This window comes from Cupressus sempervirens, chromosome 10, assembly GCF_028749045.1.
Source record: "Cupressus sempervirens isolate cs-2001-9-10 chromosome 10, ASM2874904v1, whole genome shotgun sequence".
Taxonomy (NCBI): domain Eukaryota; kingdom Viridiplantae; phylum Streptophyta; class Pinopsida; order Cupressales; family Cupressaceae; genus Cupressus; species Cupressus sempervirens.
In genome coordinates this window covers 99528154-99542208 of record NC_143127.1, presented here as the reverse complement: position 1 = coordinate 99542208, position 14055 = coordinate 99528154, and the positions used below count along the sequence as shown (strand labels likewise).

The 14055-nt window shown below is 35.2% G+C and overlaps 1 pseudogene; it reads right to left on the bottom strand.

The window, feature by feature from the left end:
* LOC149532768 (triacylglycerol lipase 1-like) overlaps positions 1-13833 on the bottom strand; it is a 63433-nt pseudogene extending 49600 nt beyond the window's left edge.
* Between the last annotated feature and the right edge of the window lie 222 nt (positions 13834-14055).

Sequence of the window (14055 nt, the reverse complement as noted above, 5' to 3'; positions counted from 1 at the left end):
GGGGGCTTCTATCTCGCAGCCCAGCAATCATGACGCCATGGGTATGGCTGAGAGGAGCTTGTTTAAGTGATAACTAAAGAAAATGTGTGACTGGTACTAAAACTTAAGATAATAAAATATTTGGGGTGCAAGAGCCTTTTCGTTGAGGGATGTTGAATCTGCGCAAGTCCTAGCTTGGGCTTTTTGATGCCAAGCGACTCTCCATGATGTTAGTCCCTACATAGTAGCCTATTGAGTGTCTCACCAGGACCTGTACTCCTTGCATTGTCTTAGGTTCTTGGTTCAGCCATCATATTGTCTGGCGTGAGTGTTAGCCATCGATGTTGTGATTTTTGTGTGTTTGTGGTTGGATCTTTATCGTCATCAGCACGACAGGTGTGGACCTATGGGTTCCATGTGGTTGGGAGGTGTAGCTACCTTCACCACTGCTAGGGATCGGTGTACAGAGACGATCTTTTTTCCTAGTGCGACCGTTGCTGGATGTCTTAACTTGGTACTTCAGGTTTTGGAGTATGCTTTCTTGTGATTTATGCTTTCATTCGGATACTTGTATATCATGTTTAGATGATGTTATTTTATTTGGCGCATTCCCTTATTATGATGTTTAGCATATGATTAGATGATGTGATTTGCTTTAGTAGTATATCTATTGCTTACTGTTGTTTAGCATGTGATAGGTGATGTTATCTACTACAGGATTATCTTATGCGTTATCACTAGCATGTTAGATTTTCTTATGTTGTTATTATGCATATTTTAGTAGTGACGTCCCTAATACGATAGTACTGACGATTTGGTCGGTGGCTTGGGATGTTACGCACGGGGGATGGCTAGGATCCACGATGGTCTTATGATGCTATTGACGGTTGGGAGGAACCGCGTACTTAGTTTGGTTGTTCAGTTGACTGCGATGTTTATTTCATTGTGTTCTTTGCTGTTGTAGTTTAGATGGATAGATGTTCTCCTTTCTGTGTTGTTCTTGCACTCGAGTGTTCATTCCTCGAGCCTTTGTGGATCCGGTACTCCCTGGTGTGGAGGTTCTTTGCTCTAATTTTGGTCCTTTTTGCTTCTGGGAGTGTTTTCGTGTTTCTATGTATGACATTTGTTCAGGATGGTGCGACACTTTAAAAAGTATCGCACGCCCATGCAAACTATGTCATACAACACAGTAAAGTATCGCACGCCTTCTTGAGAAATGTCGTACAACACTGGAAGAGTGTCACACACCTTCTTGAGAAATGTTGTACGATGCTAAAAAGTGTCGCATGCCTCTTGAGAAATGTCGTACAACACTGGAAGAGTGTCGCACGCCTTAAGGAGAAGTATCGCCCTCCCTTAGTAAAAAGTTTCGCACGATTTTTGTGAAAAACTTGAACGTGCCATCAGCGGGCACTTTTCTTCGTGATCCGATCTTTTTGAGAGTAGTTTTGGATACCCTTTTAGCCATTCTTCGACCCTATGCTGTTGCATTTTGAATTTTGTCAGTTTCTCTTGAAATCGAGTTTTCGTGTTTCTGTTTTAGTCTCTTGGGGTTTAAAATATATCGTTTAAGTATAAGTTGACGCATATTTAATTTCTTATAAGTTGACATATATTTAATTTCTTATAACTTATAAGAAATTAAATATATGTCAACTTATACTTAAGATATATTTTAATATATGCCACAAATCGTTTGAGATAGGTTTCAGACCTCTCAGAGATAAGTTATGGATTCTAAAAAATTTTAGGGCTTCAAAAATCTAGACTTAGCTAATTTTCAGGGCTTCAGGATTTCAGGCTTAGCTAAATTTTGAGATTTTGCATTTTACCCTAGCTTGGTGTTTTTTTGATGAGTGGTCTTTTCTTGTGCCCTCATCTTGTTGTGGTGGTTGTTGGCTTTTGTTTGGGTGTGTCAATTGGGTAGTGGCGTTCGGAGATTCATTGGTTGCTGGGATTGTGTTGAAGTCTTCCATTGCGATCTTTGTGATCCCTGTATGATGTTGTCTTGTGCATTCATACTTGTAAAAAAAAAATATCTTGGCTTGATTTGAATCCTTGTTTCGAAGGATCTTCGGGTGGGACATTACATCTGGTATCAGAGCCCATGTTCAAACATTGGGATCTCTATGTTTATGTTGCCCATGTAGTTGTTGCTGCATTGGTTGAGTGCGAGTGTCTTGGTGAGAACTCGTGATCTTTGTTGCTTTGGTATCTACTCGTGATGGACTTGCTTGTCTAGTAGATGCAACTAGAGCATTGTGTGAAGAAGGAAGTGAGTCTTCTTGGCCTTGTAGGTGGGATCGATGTGCCTTGTTTGGTTGGTTGCGTGTGTGACCCTTTTTGGATGGAGCCACTGATTGGTTTCCATGTGTTGGCTTGTGTGCCTCTTCTTGTTTATCCTTGTGGGGTTAGGTGGATTGTTTCCCTATTTTCTCCTAATTGTAAGTTGATGAATGAATCTTATTTGTGATTCTTTATTTTGTTGTTATAATGCTGAAATGGTCCTTTCATTGAAAATGAGTGTTTATTGTGAATCATTGCAAAGTTGTAGTTTTGCATTATATATTTGGGTTAATGACTTAAGTCCCCAATCTGATTGTTTCTTAAGCTTATGTAAAACTATATTAATTTGATGAATATCTAAATGTTGCATTGCATGGAAATTTTGTTTTTTGCATATGCATGAGATTAATGATGGTATACTATTTGATGTGTGTGAGTGTGTTCTCTAACATTGCTATGATGATGTATTCCTTAGCATTGTATGGTGATTTATCCCTCTTGTGTGACTGTACTCAGTCATCACCTATAATGTGATTTTTTTGATGCCTTATTTTATTGGGCTGGAGGTACTTTCCTCATGTTGTTGGGCTAGCATTGGTTTTTAGTATTTTCCTCTCTTGGAGTAGTCATCAAATTTTATCTATCACTCTCTTTGTGGCAGTTATCACATTTGACTTATTGTTGAAATGAGCTCTTTTTGGTACTTACTGTTGGAATCGGAAATTCTCCCATTTGGGCTTTTTATTTTGTTTTATGATGACTATTCTGGATGTGTTTTACTGCTGCCCAGTTGTGTGTTGTGACTCTATCATGTTCATCTCGAACCTCTGGTAGTACGTTCAAGGGATAATATCATGGAGAGCATGCTAGTGTGTCTTTGTTAGATCTAAAGTTGTTATTGTAACTAAATGGTTTAAATGGTGATTAAACTTAATGTTATTTTTGAAAGAAATTGAAAGGTATGTACTTGTTCTATAGTGACTCTTGGACCCTTGCTTGAAAATCTTTCAGTTCATTATGCATTAGTGCTTATGTTATGCTTAATTAATGAATTTATGAAAGAAAAGTAATGATGGTTTCAATGTGTGATTTACCTTTCATTCCATGCCTTATGTTGTTTTGGGCACGTGTGCTCTTGTGTGGATTTGGACATTTCGTCTATTGCTTGTCTTGGTGACCAAGGCTGTTGGTTTTTTCTTTGTTGTTTTGATTTGAGTGGTGGCTCAAATCGTAGGTTTTGGTCTCTCTTAGCTTCTTCATGTTGTATTCCTTGTCGATATCTTTTCGACACTTTTCAAATGGATTCAATCCAAGTCTGGTGGTGAGGCTATGGCTTTTGGAGTTGTTGATCGATGTTCTGAGTACCTTTTCGAGTAGAGGCCAATTCAATCATGACATATCATATTTATGGCCATTGGAGAAGTTTAACTCCTCATGTTATTCATAACAGAAGAGTTATATTGTCTTCATAATCTACTAGGTATTTGTTGGGGTTCGTGCTTGGGTTTTTTGTGTTTCCTATTGCACTGAACCACCCTTTGTGAGGTGTAGCGTGGTTTGTGAGCATTCCTTGCTCAGGGTTGATGTTGGCTTGTCTTTTGGGAGTGACTCAGTTCTTTGATGAGTCTAGATTCTCCTTCTTGGACGTTGTCTTGGGTGCACCTCTGTATCCTTTTCTCTCTTGTGAGAGTAGGCTAGTATGGTTATGCCACTAGCTCAGTTAGTGCTTTCAGGTGAGTATGTTGATGGTTGGTGAAATTGTGAGTTTCTAACGCATCATGGACTGGTTAGTGTAGAGGTTGAGAGAGAGACTCCCTCTCAGTCCTAATACTCTGTAGTATCCTTCTCCCTAAGCTTCTATCGTCATGTCGATTGTCTCAGTCAAGTTTTCTCTTTAATGTTGACTTGAGGCTAGAGATTGAGTTTAGCAGTAGATTGGGTGTAGTTTTGCTAGCATGGTGCTAGAGGGATATGGTATCGTTGGACACCTATTACCATCTCGTGAGTTGGTATGCAGACATTTGATGATTGTGTCCATTGACGAAAGTCTGTGCAACCTTGTGGAAAGGTGATATCTTGTTTGGTTGGGTTATGTTACCCTAGTTTCCAGTGGTAGTTGAGTTTTTGTGCCTTGGTGAGGTGTTGTGCTCCTACGTTTGGTGGTGAGTAGTCCTTTGGAGTGTGTCCTTTTGTTGGTAAACTTTCATCCTCTTTGTTCTAAGGGTGAGTTTATGTGGATTCATCATGTGTGACATGATAGTATTCTTGGGAGTTTGGGATGGTTATTCCCCATGATTCCAACTTTTGTTGGAAGTGCTTAGTGTTTTGACCTGGTTTTTTGGTCATGTGGTTGGTGCATGTTGTAGTTGGGCACCTGTTGACGAGGTAGAGAGGGATTTTCCTTACCTTGTATTGTTGACTCTATGGCTAGTTGGGTTCTTCCTAGCACATAGAAGGTTCCTTGTTGGAGGACCTTGTGTCTGTGTGACACCCATTCTCTTGTGGTTAACCTATTTGGGGGTTAACGTGATGGTTTGAGAATGTTGGAGTGATTTGGGTTTGACTTGTATAGAGTTGTTGAGTCATTCCTATTGCTCGCTTTTGATTTTGGTTCTTGTGTATTTTGGGTTCTATTCTCGGATTGCAGGCTTCTAGGAGTAAGCCTATTATTTGGGGGGGGGGGGGATGATGTAGTGCGTCTCCCATTTGACTTTTGTAAGTCGTCCTGATGGATGCACCTTTGCTAATATTTTGTTGTGATAGATCATGATTGTGACCCTAAGTGGTCTACACCGTTGAGGTGTTTGGATTTATGTTTCTTTATCAGTTGCGTTGATTATGCTTTTGACTGATCTTTGAGATTATGATGTGATTTTTGGCTCACTGAGGTTTGTGCCAGTGGTTACCAGGATCAATGTGGTATCATGAGGTTGTTCCGTGATTACCCTGAGATGTGTACATAGATTGCACTATGTTCTTTTACCATGCTACACTGAACTAGGTTCCTGTAGCAGTGGTTAGTCATGTTTATGATTGTGTTTGCTTATGTGTTTTAAATGCCTTTTTAATGTAGAGTAATCAATCATTATTAAATGCTTAAGTAATTAGAATGGATTGTTCTTGTTGAATTATTTGGTTATGTGTTGCGGACATTTACCTTGTTTTATTTTGATCTGAGAGATATATGTTCTTATGTGATGTTTTAAATTTGAGATGACCTGAGGGTCAAATGTTACTCTTTGATTCCAGTATCATAGATATTAGACTACTATGCTGTTCAGTTAATCATATTGCATGATGATGCCATTTTGAGATTACAGTGTGTTTATGATGATATCTGGTTATCTGGTATTTGGACATACCTCTGATTATGTTCTGTGATGGATTTAATGCTATGGTTATTTACTTCATTCCTACATTGTTATGCTTTATGCGAACATGAGTGATGTAAATTGATTATTTTAATATAATTAATTAAATGGCTAAATTAAGTGATTTAATGCATTTATTGCTTCGGCTATGTTATTATATGCAATTGCACTTGATCGTGTTGTTTAGTGTGCAGGATTTATATCCCTGTCAGTGGCACATGGAGTTAGTGATTCAGCCTTTCATATTTTACCAATGTCATCCTTGTATGGTCGACGTATCTTTTATTAAAATGTTTAATTTAAACCTTTCGGTGATTATTAAATCTGAACTCATTGCATTATGTGATTAGACTAGTAAGCGTGTTTGTGCATTTAGAGGTTCGCATTGTCGCAAAAGTTGTTTAAGGAGATTTATGTGTTTTTGGGTTTTCGGGCTTTTTAATTGATTTATTTTAATTTTTGGAAGCTTTTTCATAGATGAATTCCTATTTATAGGAATAGCCTATTTTTGTTTGGGTCGATTCGGTGTTTAACTAGATTGGCTAGTTAAATGCCCTAATCGATTATTCACCCGAAAAGTGAATAAGTATCTAAAGAGGAATTTAATTCCTCACTTATCTCTTTCAAATTGAAAAGTTGGAGAGTAAAACCCAAAATCCTCTTCATGAGGATTTACTGTTTTGTTCGTTGTGGAAGCTACGGGCGTGGGATCGTCGCGAGGTTGAGCTTGTTGGATCCAGCTTGGGGAAACCTTGGATTGCCGCAATTTTTAGCCACTTCTGCGAGTGTTTTATTTTATGGTTCAGATTTCCATTTTTCCCTTTTGGCTGTGAGGTAGGGCTTTCCTATTTTATTGTTTCTGCTCCGTTTCTACTTTTGTTTTTGGTAGCCGTTTGTTTAGAGGCTGAGAACTAGTGTTCCCCTCTGTTTCTGTATGGTAGTTCTACCCGGTTGGGCGGGTATGAACATTTCCCTATTTTTTGGGATGAGGGTTTGGAATTTTATGCCGTTATGCTGGCCGTTTTTGCATACGGTGTTCGATTCCATTAATTTTTGGATTTTTGGGGTTTTTGAACCCAAAGGCCGAATGGGTTTTAATTTTAAAGTTTTTCAAATTTTGAGATTCTGCATTTTACCTCAGCTTGGTGTTTTGGTGATGAGTGGTCTTTTCTTGTGCCCTCATCTTGTTGTGGTGGTTGTTGGCTTTTGTTTGGGTGTGTCAGTTGGGTAGTGGCGTTCAGAGATTCGTTGGTTGTCGAGATTGTGCTGAAGTCTTCCGTTGCGATCTTTGTGATCCCTGTATGATGTTGTCTTGTGCATTCATACTTGTAAAAAAAAAAATATCTTGGCTTGATTTGAATCCTTGTTTCCAAGGATCTTCGGGCGGGGCATTACATTGCAATAGGGAGCACAACTAGGAAAACTGACTTGAGGACCTCACAAGGGACACTACCCCTTGACCGTACCTAAGGCACTTCCCTATAAACTGGAAAGGGACATTGGCCCCAAACCCTCATAGTAAAATATGGGGGGAAATTGTGTTGAATGAAGTGGGAAAAAATTAACCTTCAAGTCTGATTAGTCTCCACATCACAACAAAATGTTGGGTGGGTGAAGTGGAATTGAGATAGCAAGGGGTGTAGAACCCACCTCACACTCACAATTTGTAGATGACAATTTTCTATTTGGGGCTGCAATAATGTGTGAAGAGAGTCATGAAGTAGCAATTGGACTCATATAACATGCCACATGCCAATGCATTAACTGGCAAAAATGTGAGATTGTTTTCAATACAGGCTAATAAAGCATTGGATACCACCAAGCCTAAGGCTTGGATTTTCCTTGGGGATCCAACCCAAAGGTTTGGAGGCTCTAATTTGGTCTGAGTTGTGTTTTGCAACAAGCATACAAAAAATGCTTGATTTTTCTTGTGTACTCTCCTTCAAGTTTCCTTGTCATTGAGCATCGATAAAATCAAGTTACATGATATTGTAGATCTCTAAGTTAGGTATATAACAATATAATTTATTTATAATTCATACCATTTCAAGCCTTTCAACTATAATTTCTTTTGAATGTATATCCAATTTCTCTCAAAAACCAACACGTGTCATGTACTAATTTGGGTGTAGATTTAGGTCATTCATCGAAGTTTGCAACAAGTTAGTTTTTTAAAAACTAAACTCCATTCTACACACTTTGAAAAAAAAAGTTTAGATTTTGGATTGGTTTTCAATAATTTCTAGAGGGACCATACATATATTTCACATTTTTGGGATGTGTCCACTTACAAAATTCAATTAAAAAATACACATTATAAAATTACCCAAAAAATTTGGGATGAACTACATAGTGTTAGGTAACTTTTGACTAGAGTGATTAAAGAATTTCAACTTTAAAAAAAAAAAATTAGCCGAGCCACACTTTGCACTATGTTATGTTTTTTTTTCTCGAAAAAAATGGTACCACTTTTTATGGCCCCTTTTTTTGAGGGCTTAAAACTAAACCATTTAAAAAAATAGTAGTTCAGAAACTAGATTCAAAAGACTGCTACTTTTATTTTTATCATATCTTAAAATTTTGAGCGTAACTTGTTGAAGTTGATGAAAGATCAACTCCACAACTCCCAAGAATCACCTGCATGTAAATACATATCACAGAAAGAGAGAAGCAAAAGCTATGAAGGCTAGAAATCATAGATCCATAGATGAGACATTCTTGATGAGAAAAAAGAGAAATTGATATTATTAAAAGTGAATTGGTTAATTACAAAGAGAGATCATCCTTATAAAGGAGATCGAAACCCTAAAAAGGTCTAACTTATGTTGCATCATAATAATTAATAAAATAATTAATTATTAGATGCCTAAAGTTTAGGTTAAGCAAACTAGAGTTAATTAGGAAATATCTAATTACTCTAACAACCCTCCTTAAGATAAACTTAGGGAGTAGCTAAAAACTTAGAAACTACTACTAAAAGTAGATTTGGGTCCCAACAACAAAGCCTAATGAGGCACCGAAGCATGATCAAATCTCTAAAAAGAGGAGAAATAGAGAAAACCATATGGGAAAACCTCTACTCCAAAAAGAGATGGAACACATGCTGAAAGAAACTAGTGAAAGACTGTAGAAGCCTCCAAACTAGGGAATGTTCCAGAAGATAGGAACAAAAGATTACCATTAAGAACACCACTAAAGCATGTAGAATCTACAAAGATCATTCAAAAGTAACTGTTGGTATGAAGAACCTCCACTGAAATAGAACTTGGCTAAGTAGAGAAGACTATAATCTACATTGAATCAGGAGGCATATAAAGGTAAACAATTGAACTCGAAGATACAAATGACATGAAACACCAAATCCTGAAGAGTTGATAAATCAAACCAAGGAAGCATGAGAAACAACAAAAGAATCCCCTAATGCAGACAAGCGTGAGGTGATAGGCAACTGGAAAAGTGGGCCAAAAGAACTGCATGTCAAAGAATCACGATCAAGATGCATAAAAGAGTACATATGTGTGTACTGAGGTGATCAATCTCAGATACATCATGAGAATAATGTCATAGAAGGGAAGCTCACTAGACAAAGGAATATGAAAAATAAAGGCAAAACATCAACCCCCCACGACACTTTAATCATGAGTAGTGCATCTACAATAAGGCACAAGATTCAGTGAATCCCAAGAATACAATAATCTACATGAGTGTCCTCAGATGACACTTTTTGAATCAAAAGGAAAAAAAGGCAAAACTAATGAAACGAAAATATAGATGCAATATGACACTTTTTCTCAATACGTTTTGCAAGAATGCATACAAATGATGTCTAAATAGACCAAAAGAGACATAGACTAATACAATAGATAGTATAAGTCATAGTATATGTCATGATGAATCATTAGATAGTACAACATCAAAAGTCCAAATAATCTACAACATCGTGATGGGCTTGGAACCAACTTTCTACCAATATCTCATTTACCAAAAATGGAGTCCGGTTGAGCAAGTTATTGGCAAAAAAATCACATGTAGGTCAAAAAGCACTGGAAGGGAAAAATAATTTTTTTTACCGCTTTAGGATCCATACCAAAATGCCTCAAAAAGTGTGTCCACCAGCACTAGAAATTGTCTCAGGAAGCATGTCAAGTTTGTGACAAAACTACCTTGATTTGCATGCCAAAAAATCTTAATTTGCATGCAAAAATATCTTGATTTTTGTGCCAAAAATCACAAAATTGTAACCTCGAGAAACATGCCTCAAAGCTTAATTTTTGAACAAAAAATCTCTATTTGTGTGTCGAAAATCAAAAAATCATCTGCTCAAGAAATGTGTCAAAAAATTAAAAAATTGCCTCTTCGAGAAACGTGCCCAATATGAAAGCAAAATTTTTTAGCCTCAAATTCTAACTATGTCTAAACTAGACATATTTTGTATGAAAATGGGGGTTTTTAGGTGCTCTGAGCTCAATAGTGATGTTTGTTTGGGCTCAAAGTGTCCTAAAAATTAGTGACCCCAGATTCAATACAAAAAACCTCTGAAAAAGAAAACATAGATCTAAAAGCCAAGCCATACTTTTCCTAAACAAAACAAGGGCATGAAGATCTGTAGCTCTAATACCATGTTGAAGTTGATGAAAGATCAACCCCACAGCTCCCAAGAATCATCTACATGTAAACACCTATCATAGAAAGAGAGAAGAAAAAGCTATGGAGATTTGAATTCCCAGATCCATAGATGAGACAATCTTGATGAGAAAAAGAGAGATTGCTATTATCAAAAGTGAATTGGTTAATTACAAAGAGAGATCGTCCTTATAAAGGAGATCAAAACCATAAAAATGTCTAACCTAGGTTGCATCATAATAATTAATAAAAGAATTAATTATTAAATGCTTAAGTTTTAGCATAAGCAAACTAGAGTTGATTTGGAAATATCTAATTACTTTTTACTATCTTCAAATTCTTGTTGAAGTTCATAAATTGTTGATTTCAGAAAAAAGTGGCCACTTATACCCCCTTTTTGGCACCACAACTTTTTGCACTTATCCTACATGTTTTTGTCATCATTGAAAAATTTACAGAACTATACATAGTCACAAATCACAATTTATAGGCACGATCAACATTAAAGCCTAAATTATAATTCTAATATTTTACCTTGCAAGTTACCTAGCTGCTAGAATGTAAACAATTTAAACTTACAATGCGTGATAAATTCAAAATTAAACCTTAAAATCTATGACTGGTAGTACACTTATAGTAAATTTTTAAAAAAATTGGTAAGAAAAATATGTTTAGGATCTTACCCGAAAAGTTGAAACTCAAATTTATAATTGTGGTCTATGAGTTGTCTTAGAAGATTGGGGCTATGTTGCAACTTACAAATCATATGTTCACAACACCTTTCTAACCAGTGATGCTCCAATGCTTTTGCAGAGATCTCAGACAATTTGTAGAAGCGAAAGAATTGAGATTGTGTTAGATATTAACTATTATGTACATTGTACAATGTACAATAGGTAATAATTTATTATGAACCATACGATGTTACAGTATAATTCAAGATTAACTTTACTAATTATTGCTAATTTCTGTCTTTGAAGAGTCAAAGACTTCTTTTCTAGAGAAATTCTGAAAAAATGATTAGTGTAGCCAAAATCAGCTCAAAATACATCTCCAATTGTTGATCTTTGATGATCCAATGCTAGTCAGTGCATCAACCATTGCCTTCTTTAGGCATCACGTTAGTGCACAACATCATTCTCATTTATCACTTGATAAGTTGATAAATGCATGTCATGTGTCTCATTTACATGGGCATTTGAGAAAATTATTAAACTATTTTCTAAATTGGCTTGAAATATGGGGTTGTTGGTATGTCTTGATTGAATAGTAGTCAACATGTCCCCTTTGGGCCCTTTCTGGTACAATATAAATGAAGCCAACACTATGTTACCATATGTCACTATGTTATTTACAATGTCTAAACAAATAGAGATTAGTCACATGTGATGCATGTATGTTTTGTGTCTTCTCTCTGAGGTGATTTGGGAAAACAAGTTGAGTGTTGCCCAAATTAGCTTGAAATACATCTAGAGCCATTGATCTTTGTTCATCCAATGGTAGTTGGGGCATCCCCTTTATTATATAACACTTGCGACATTATAAAAATTTATAATTGTAAGATTAATTATTATTATATTATAATAATAACAAAATTCTACACTTGTCCAAAGCAATCCAAAGTACATCTAAGATTAAAATTTTAGATTTAAATAAGATCTCTTATGATAAAAAGAGTGTCACCTAGTGACTTGTATTTGTCGTAACTCGTAATATTTCAATTGAGGAAAGTAAAACATATTTTTACTAAAGATAAACATTTATAAGTTAAAAATAAATTGAATAAAGATTTTTCATGTTCTATTTTAAGAATTTTTTTGACTTATTTGTGTTATATTTTTAAAATTATTTTGTGATTGAATAAGAAGATATTCATAACAAATTAAATAGAAATAATAATCTATGTATTTGTGCATGTGTGTAATTCAAACTTAATCATTTACATTAACAAAATAATTATCTTATTTTATGCTTTTGATGATGATTAAAAAATAAAAAAGTTGGTATTTATACTCATAGTGTTTGTATGAAAATCAAGTAGTTTATAACTATTTAATATATTGACTATTATGTTAGAAAACTACTTCAATTTTTATATTAGGCTATAACTAAGGACCTAATACAATATATTTAAATGATTCCAATTTATATAGCATACTTAAATTTTTAATTAAAATTTAAAAGTTATACCAACATGAATAATTCAATAATGTATCATCATTATTAATTTATTAGTTATTAGACTTGAAATGTATCTTCTTTCCGAGTGACATTTATAAAAATAGTTGAGCATTCTATAGATTTGTTTGAAAATTACTTTGTGTCATTGATCTAAGTTGATCAAACGGTGTTTCTACGAGCATAGTGATTTCACACTTAATACGTGTTTACCATGTGTCTTCTTTCCAGGGGCATTTGGAAAAACTAGTTAGATGTTGAATTTGACCTGAAGTACATCTAGAGTCATTGATCTTTCATCCAATGGTAATTGTGATGTCACCTTTATAATATTAATAACATAGTTCTTAAATATATTAGAATATTTCTAATTTTTAAAATAAAATAGTCTTTAAATTATACTTAAATTTGATTATAAAATACACCCATCTAATGGAGAAATAATTTTGATTGTAAATGTAAATATCGATTATGTTCCACATATTCTATTATTTAGTACTAGTGAACACTTAAGTAATTGATTTATTAATTAAGTTAATTGTTAAATGTTAAGCCTCAATATGTTACTTTTAATTTAATGTTAAATATTATATTTTGTTTCTTAACAATTTAATGATTTTTTTTTTAAATGCCAAAACATTGTAGAAGTAAGGATAACAATAAAACACAATCTTATATGGAACTCCAAAAATTTCATTGATGTTTCTTGAAAATTACAATCTATAGGGAGATGCATGTACAACGATTGTAATTTGATAAAACAAACTAGACAGTGAAACCAAACATAAACACCAACAGGGGAAAACCTTAGTACTACTGTACTAGTCTGTGTAGAAAGCACGAGACCTGACTAAGTCTGTTAATTCTTAAAGCAACAAGTTGTCCTATGTCACTTCATCTAGATTATACCATTTTCAGAGAAAATACATGCCAATCATGCTCATTTTATATGGTGCTTCAACTACCCAAAAATTAGACCCATTAGAAATAGTTGTAGAGCCACATTCTGGCTAGGTTCCAAAAGCTTGTGGATTTCACCCACCCAAGGGATCCCCAACCCTTATTCTGCATTAGAAACAATGTCAATGACATTGCCTACGTCATCACCTAGGTATTCTTTTAAAAGTCTTCCTCAGGAGCAACAAAAGATCAACCCTTTCTTCTTTGAGGTTGAGAAAAGAGGCTAGAAATGGGATGTAATGTCCATGTTGACATGGTACCTATTCTCATTCTCCAAAAATTCATGCCCTAGAACCATTTTCATAGCATGAATAATGAAATCCACATTAGGCACAACCTCATTGCATATTGACAAGAGGTTTTCATCAGGGATGTCGCCTAAAAAGGCCTTCTGGTTCTCTTCCAAATTGCATGTTAGACGAATTGGAGTATCCATCTTCATTCACAATTTATGAAATAATTATTTATAGAACAATGACTATAGACTACAAAGAAATAACTACTAGTCTACCATGCCAAGTAAACCAGACTAGAAATTAACAAGCACTACAACTACTAAACTAGTGACTACCAAAAATGAGATGAGGATTGACGAAAGAAGAAGTTTAATTGCCTATAAATAAGCTGAGTGACTAGAAATTTCTTTGATCTTAACCCT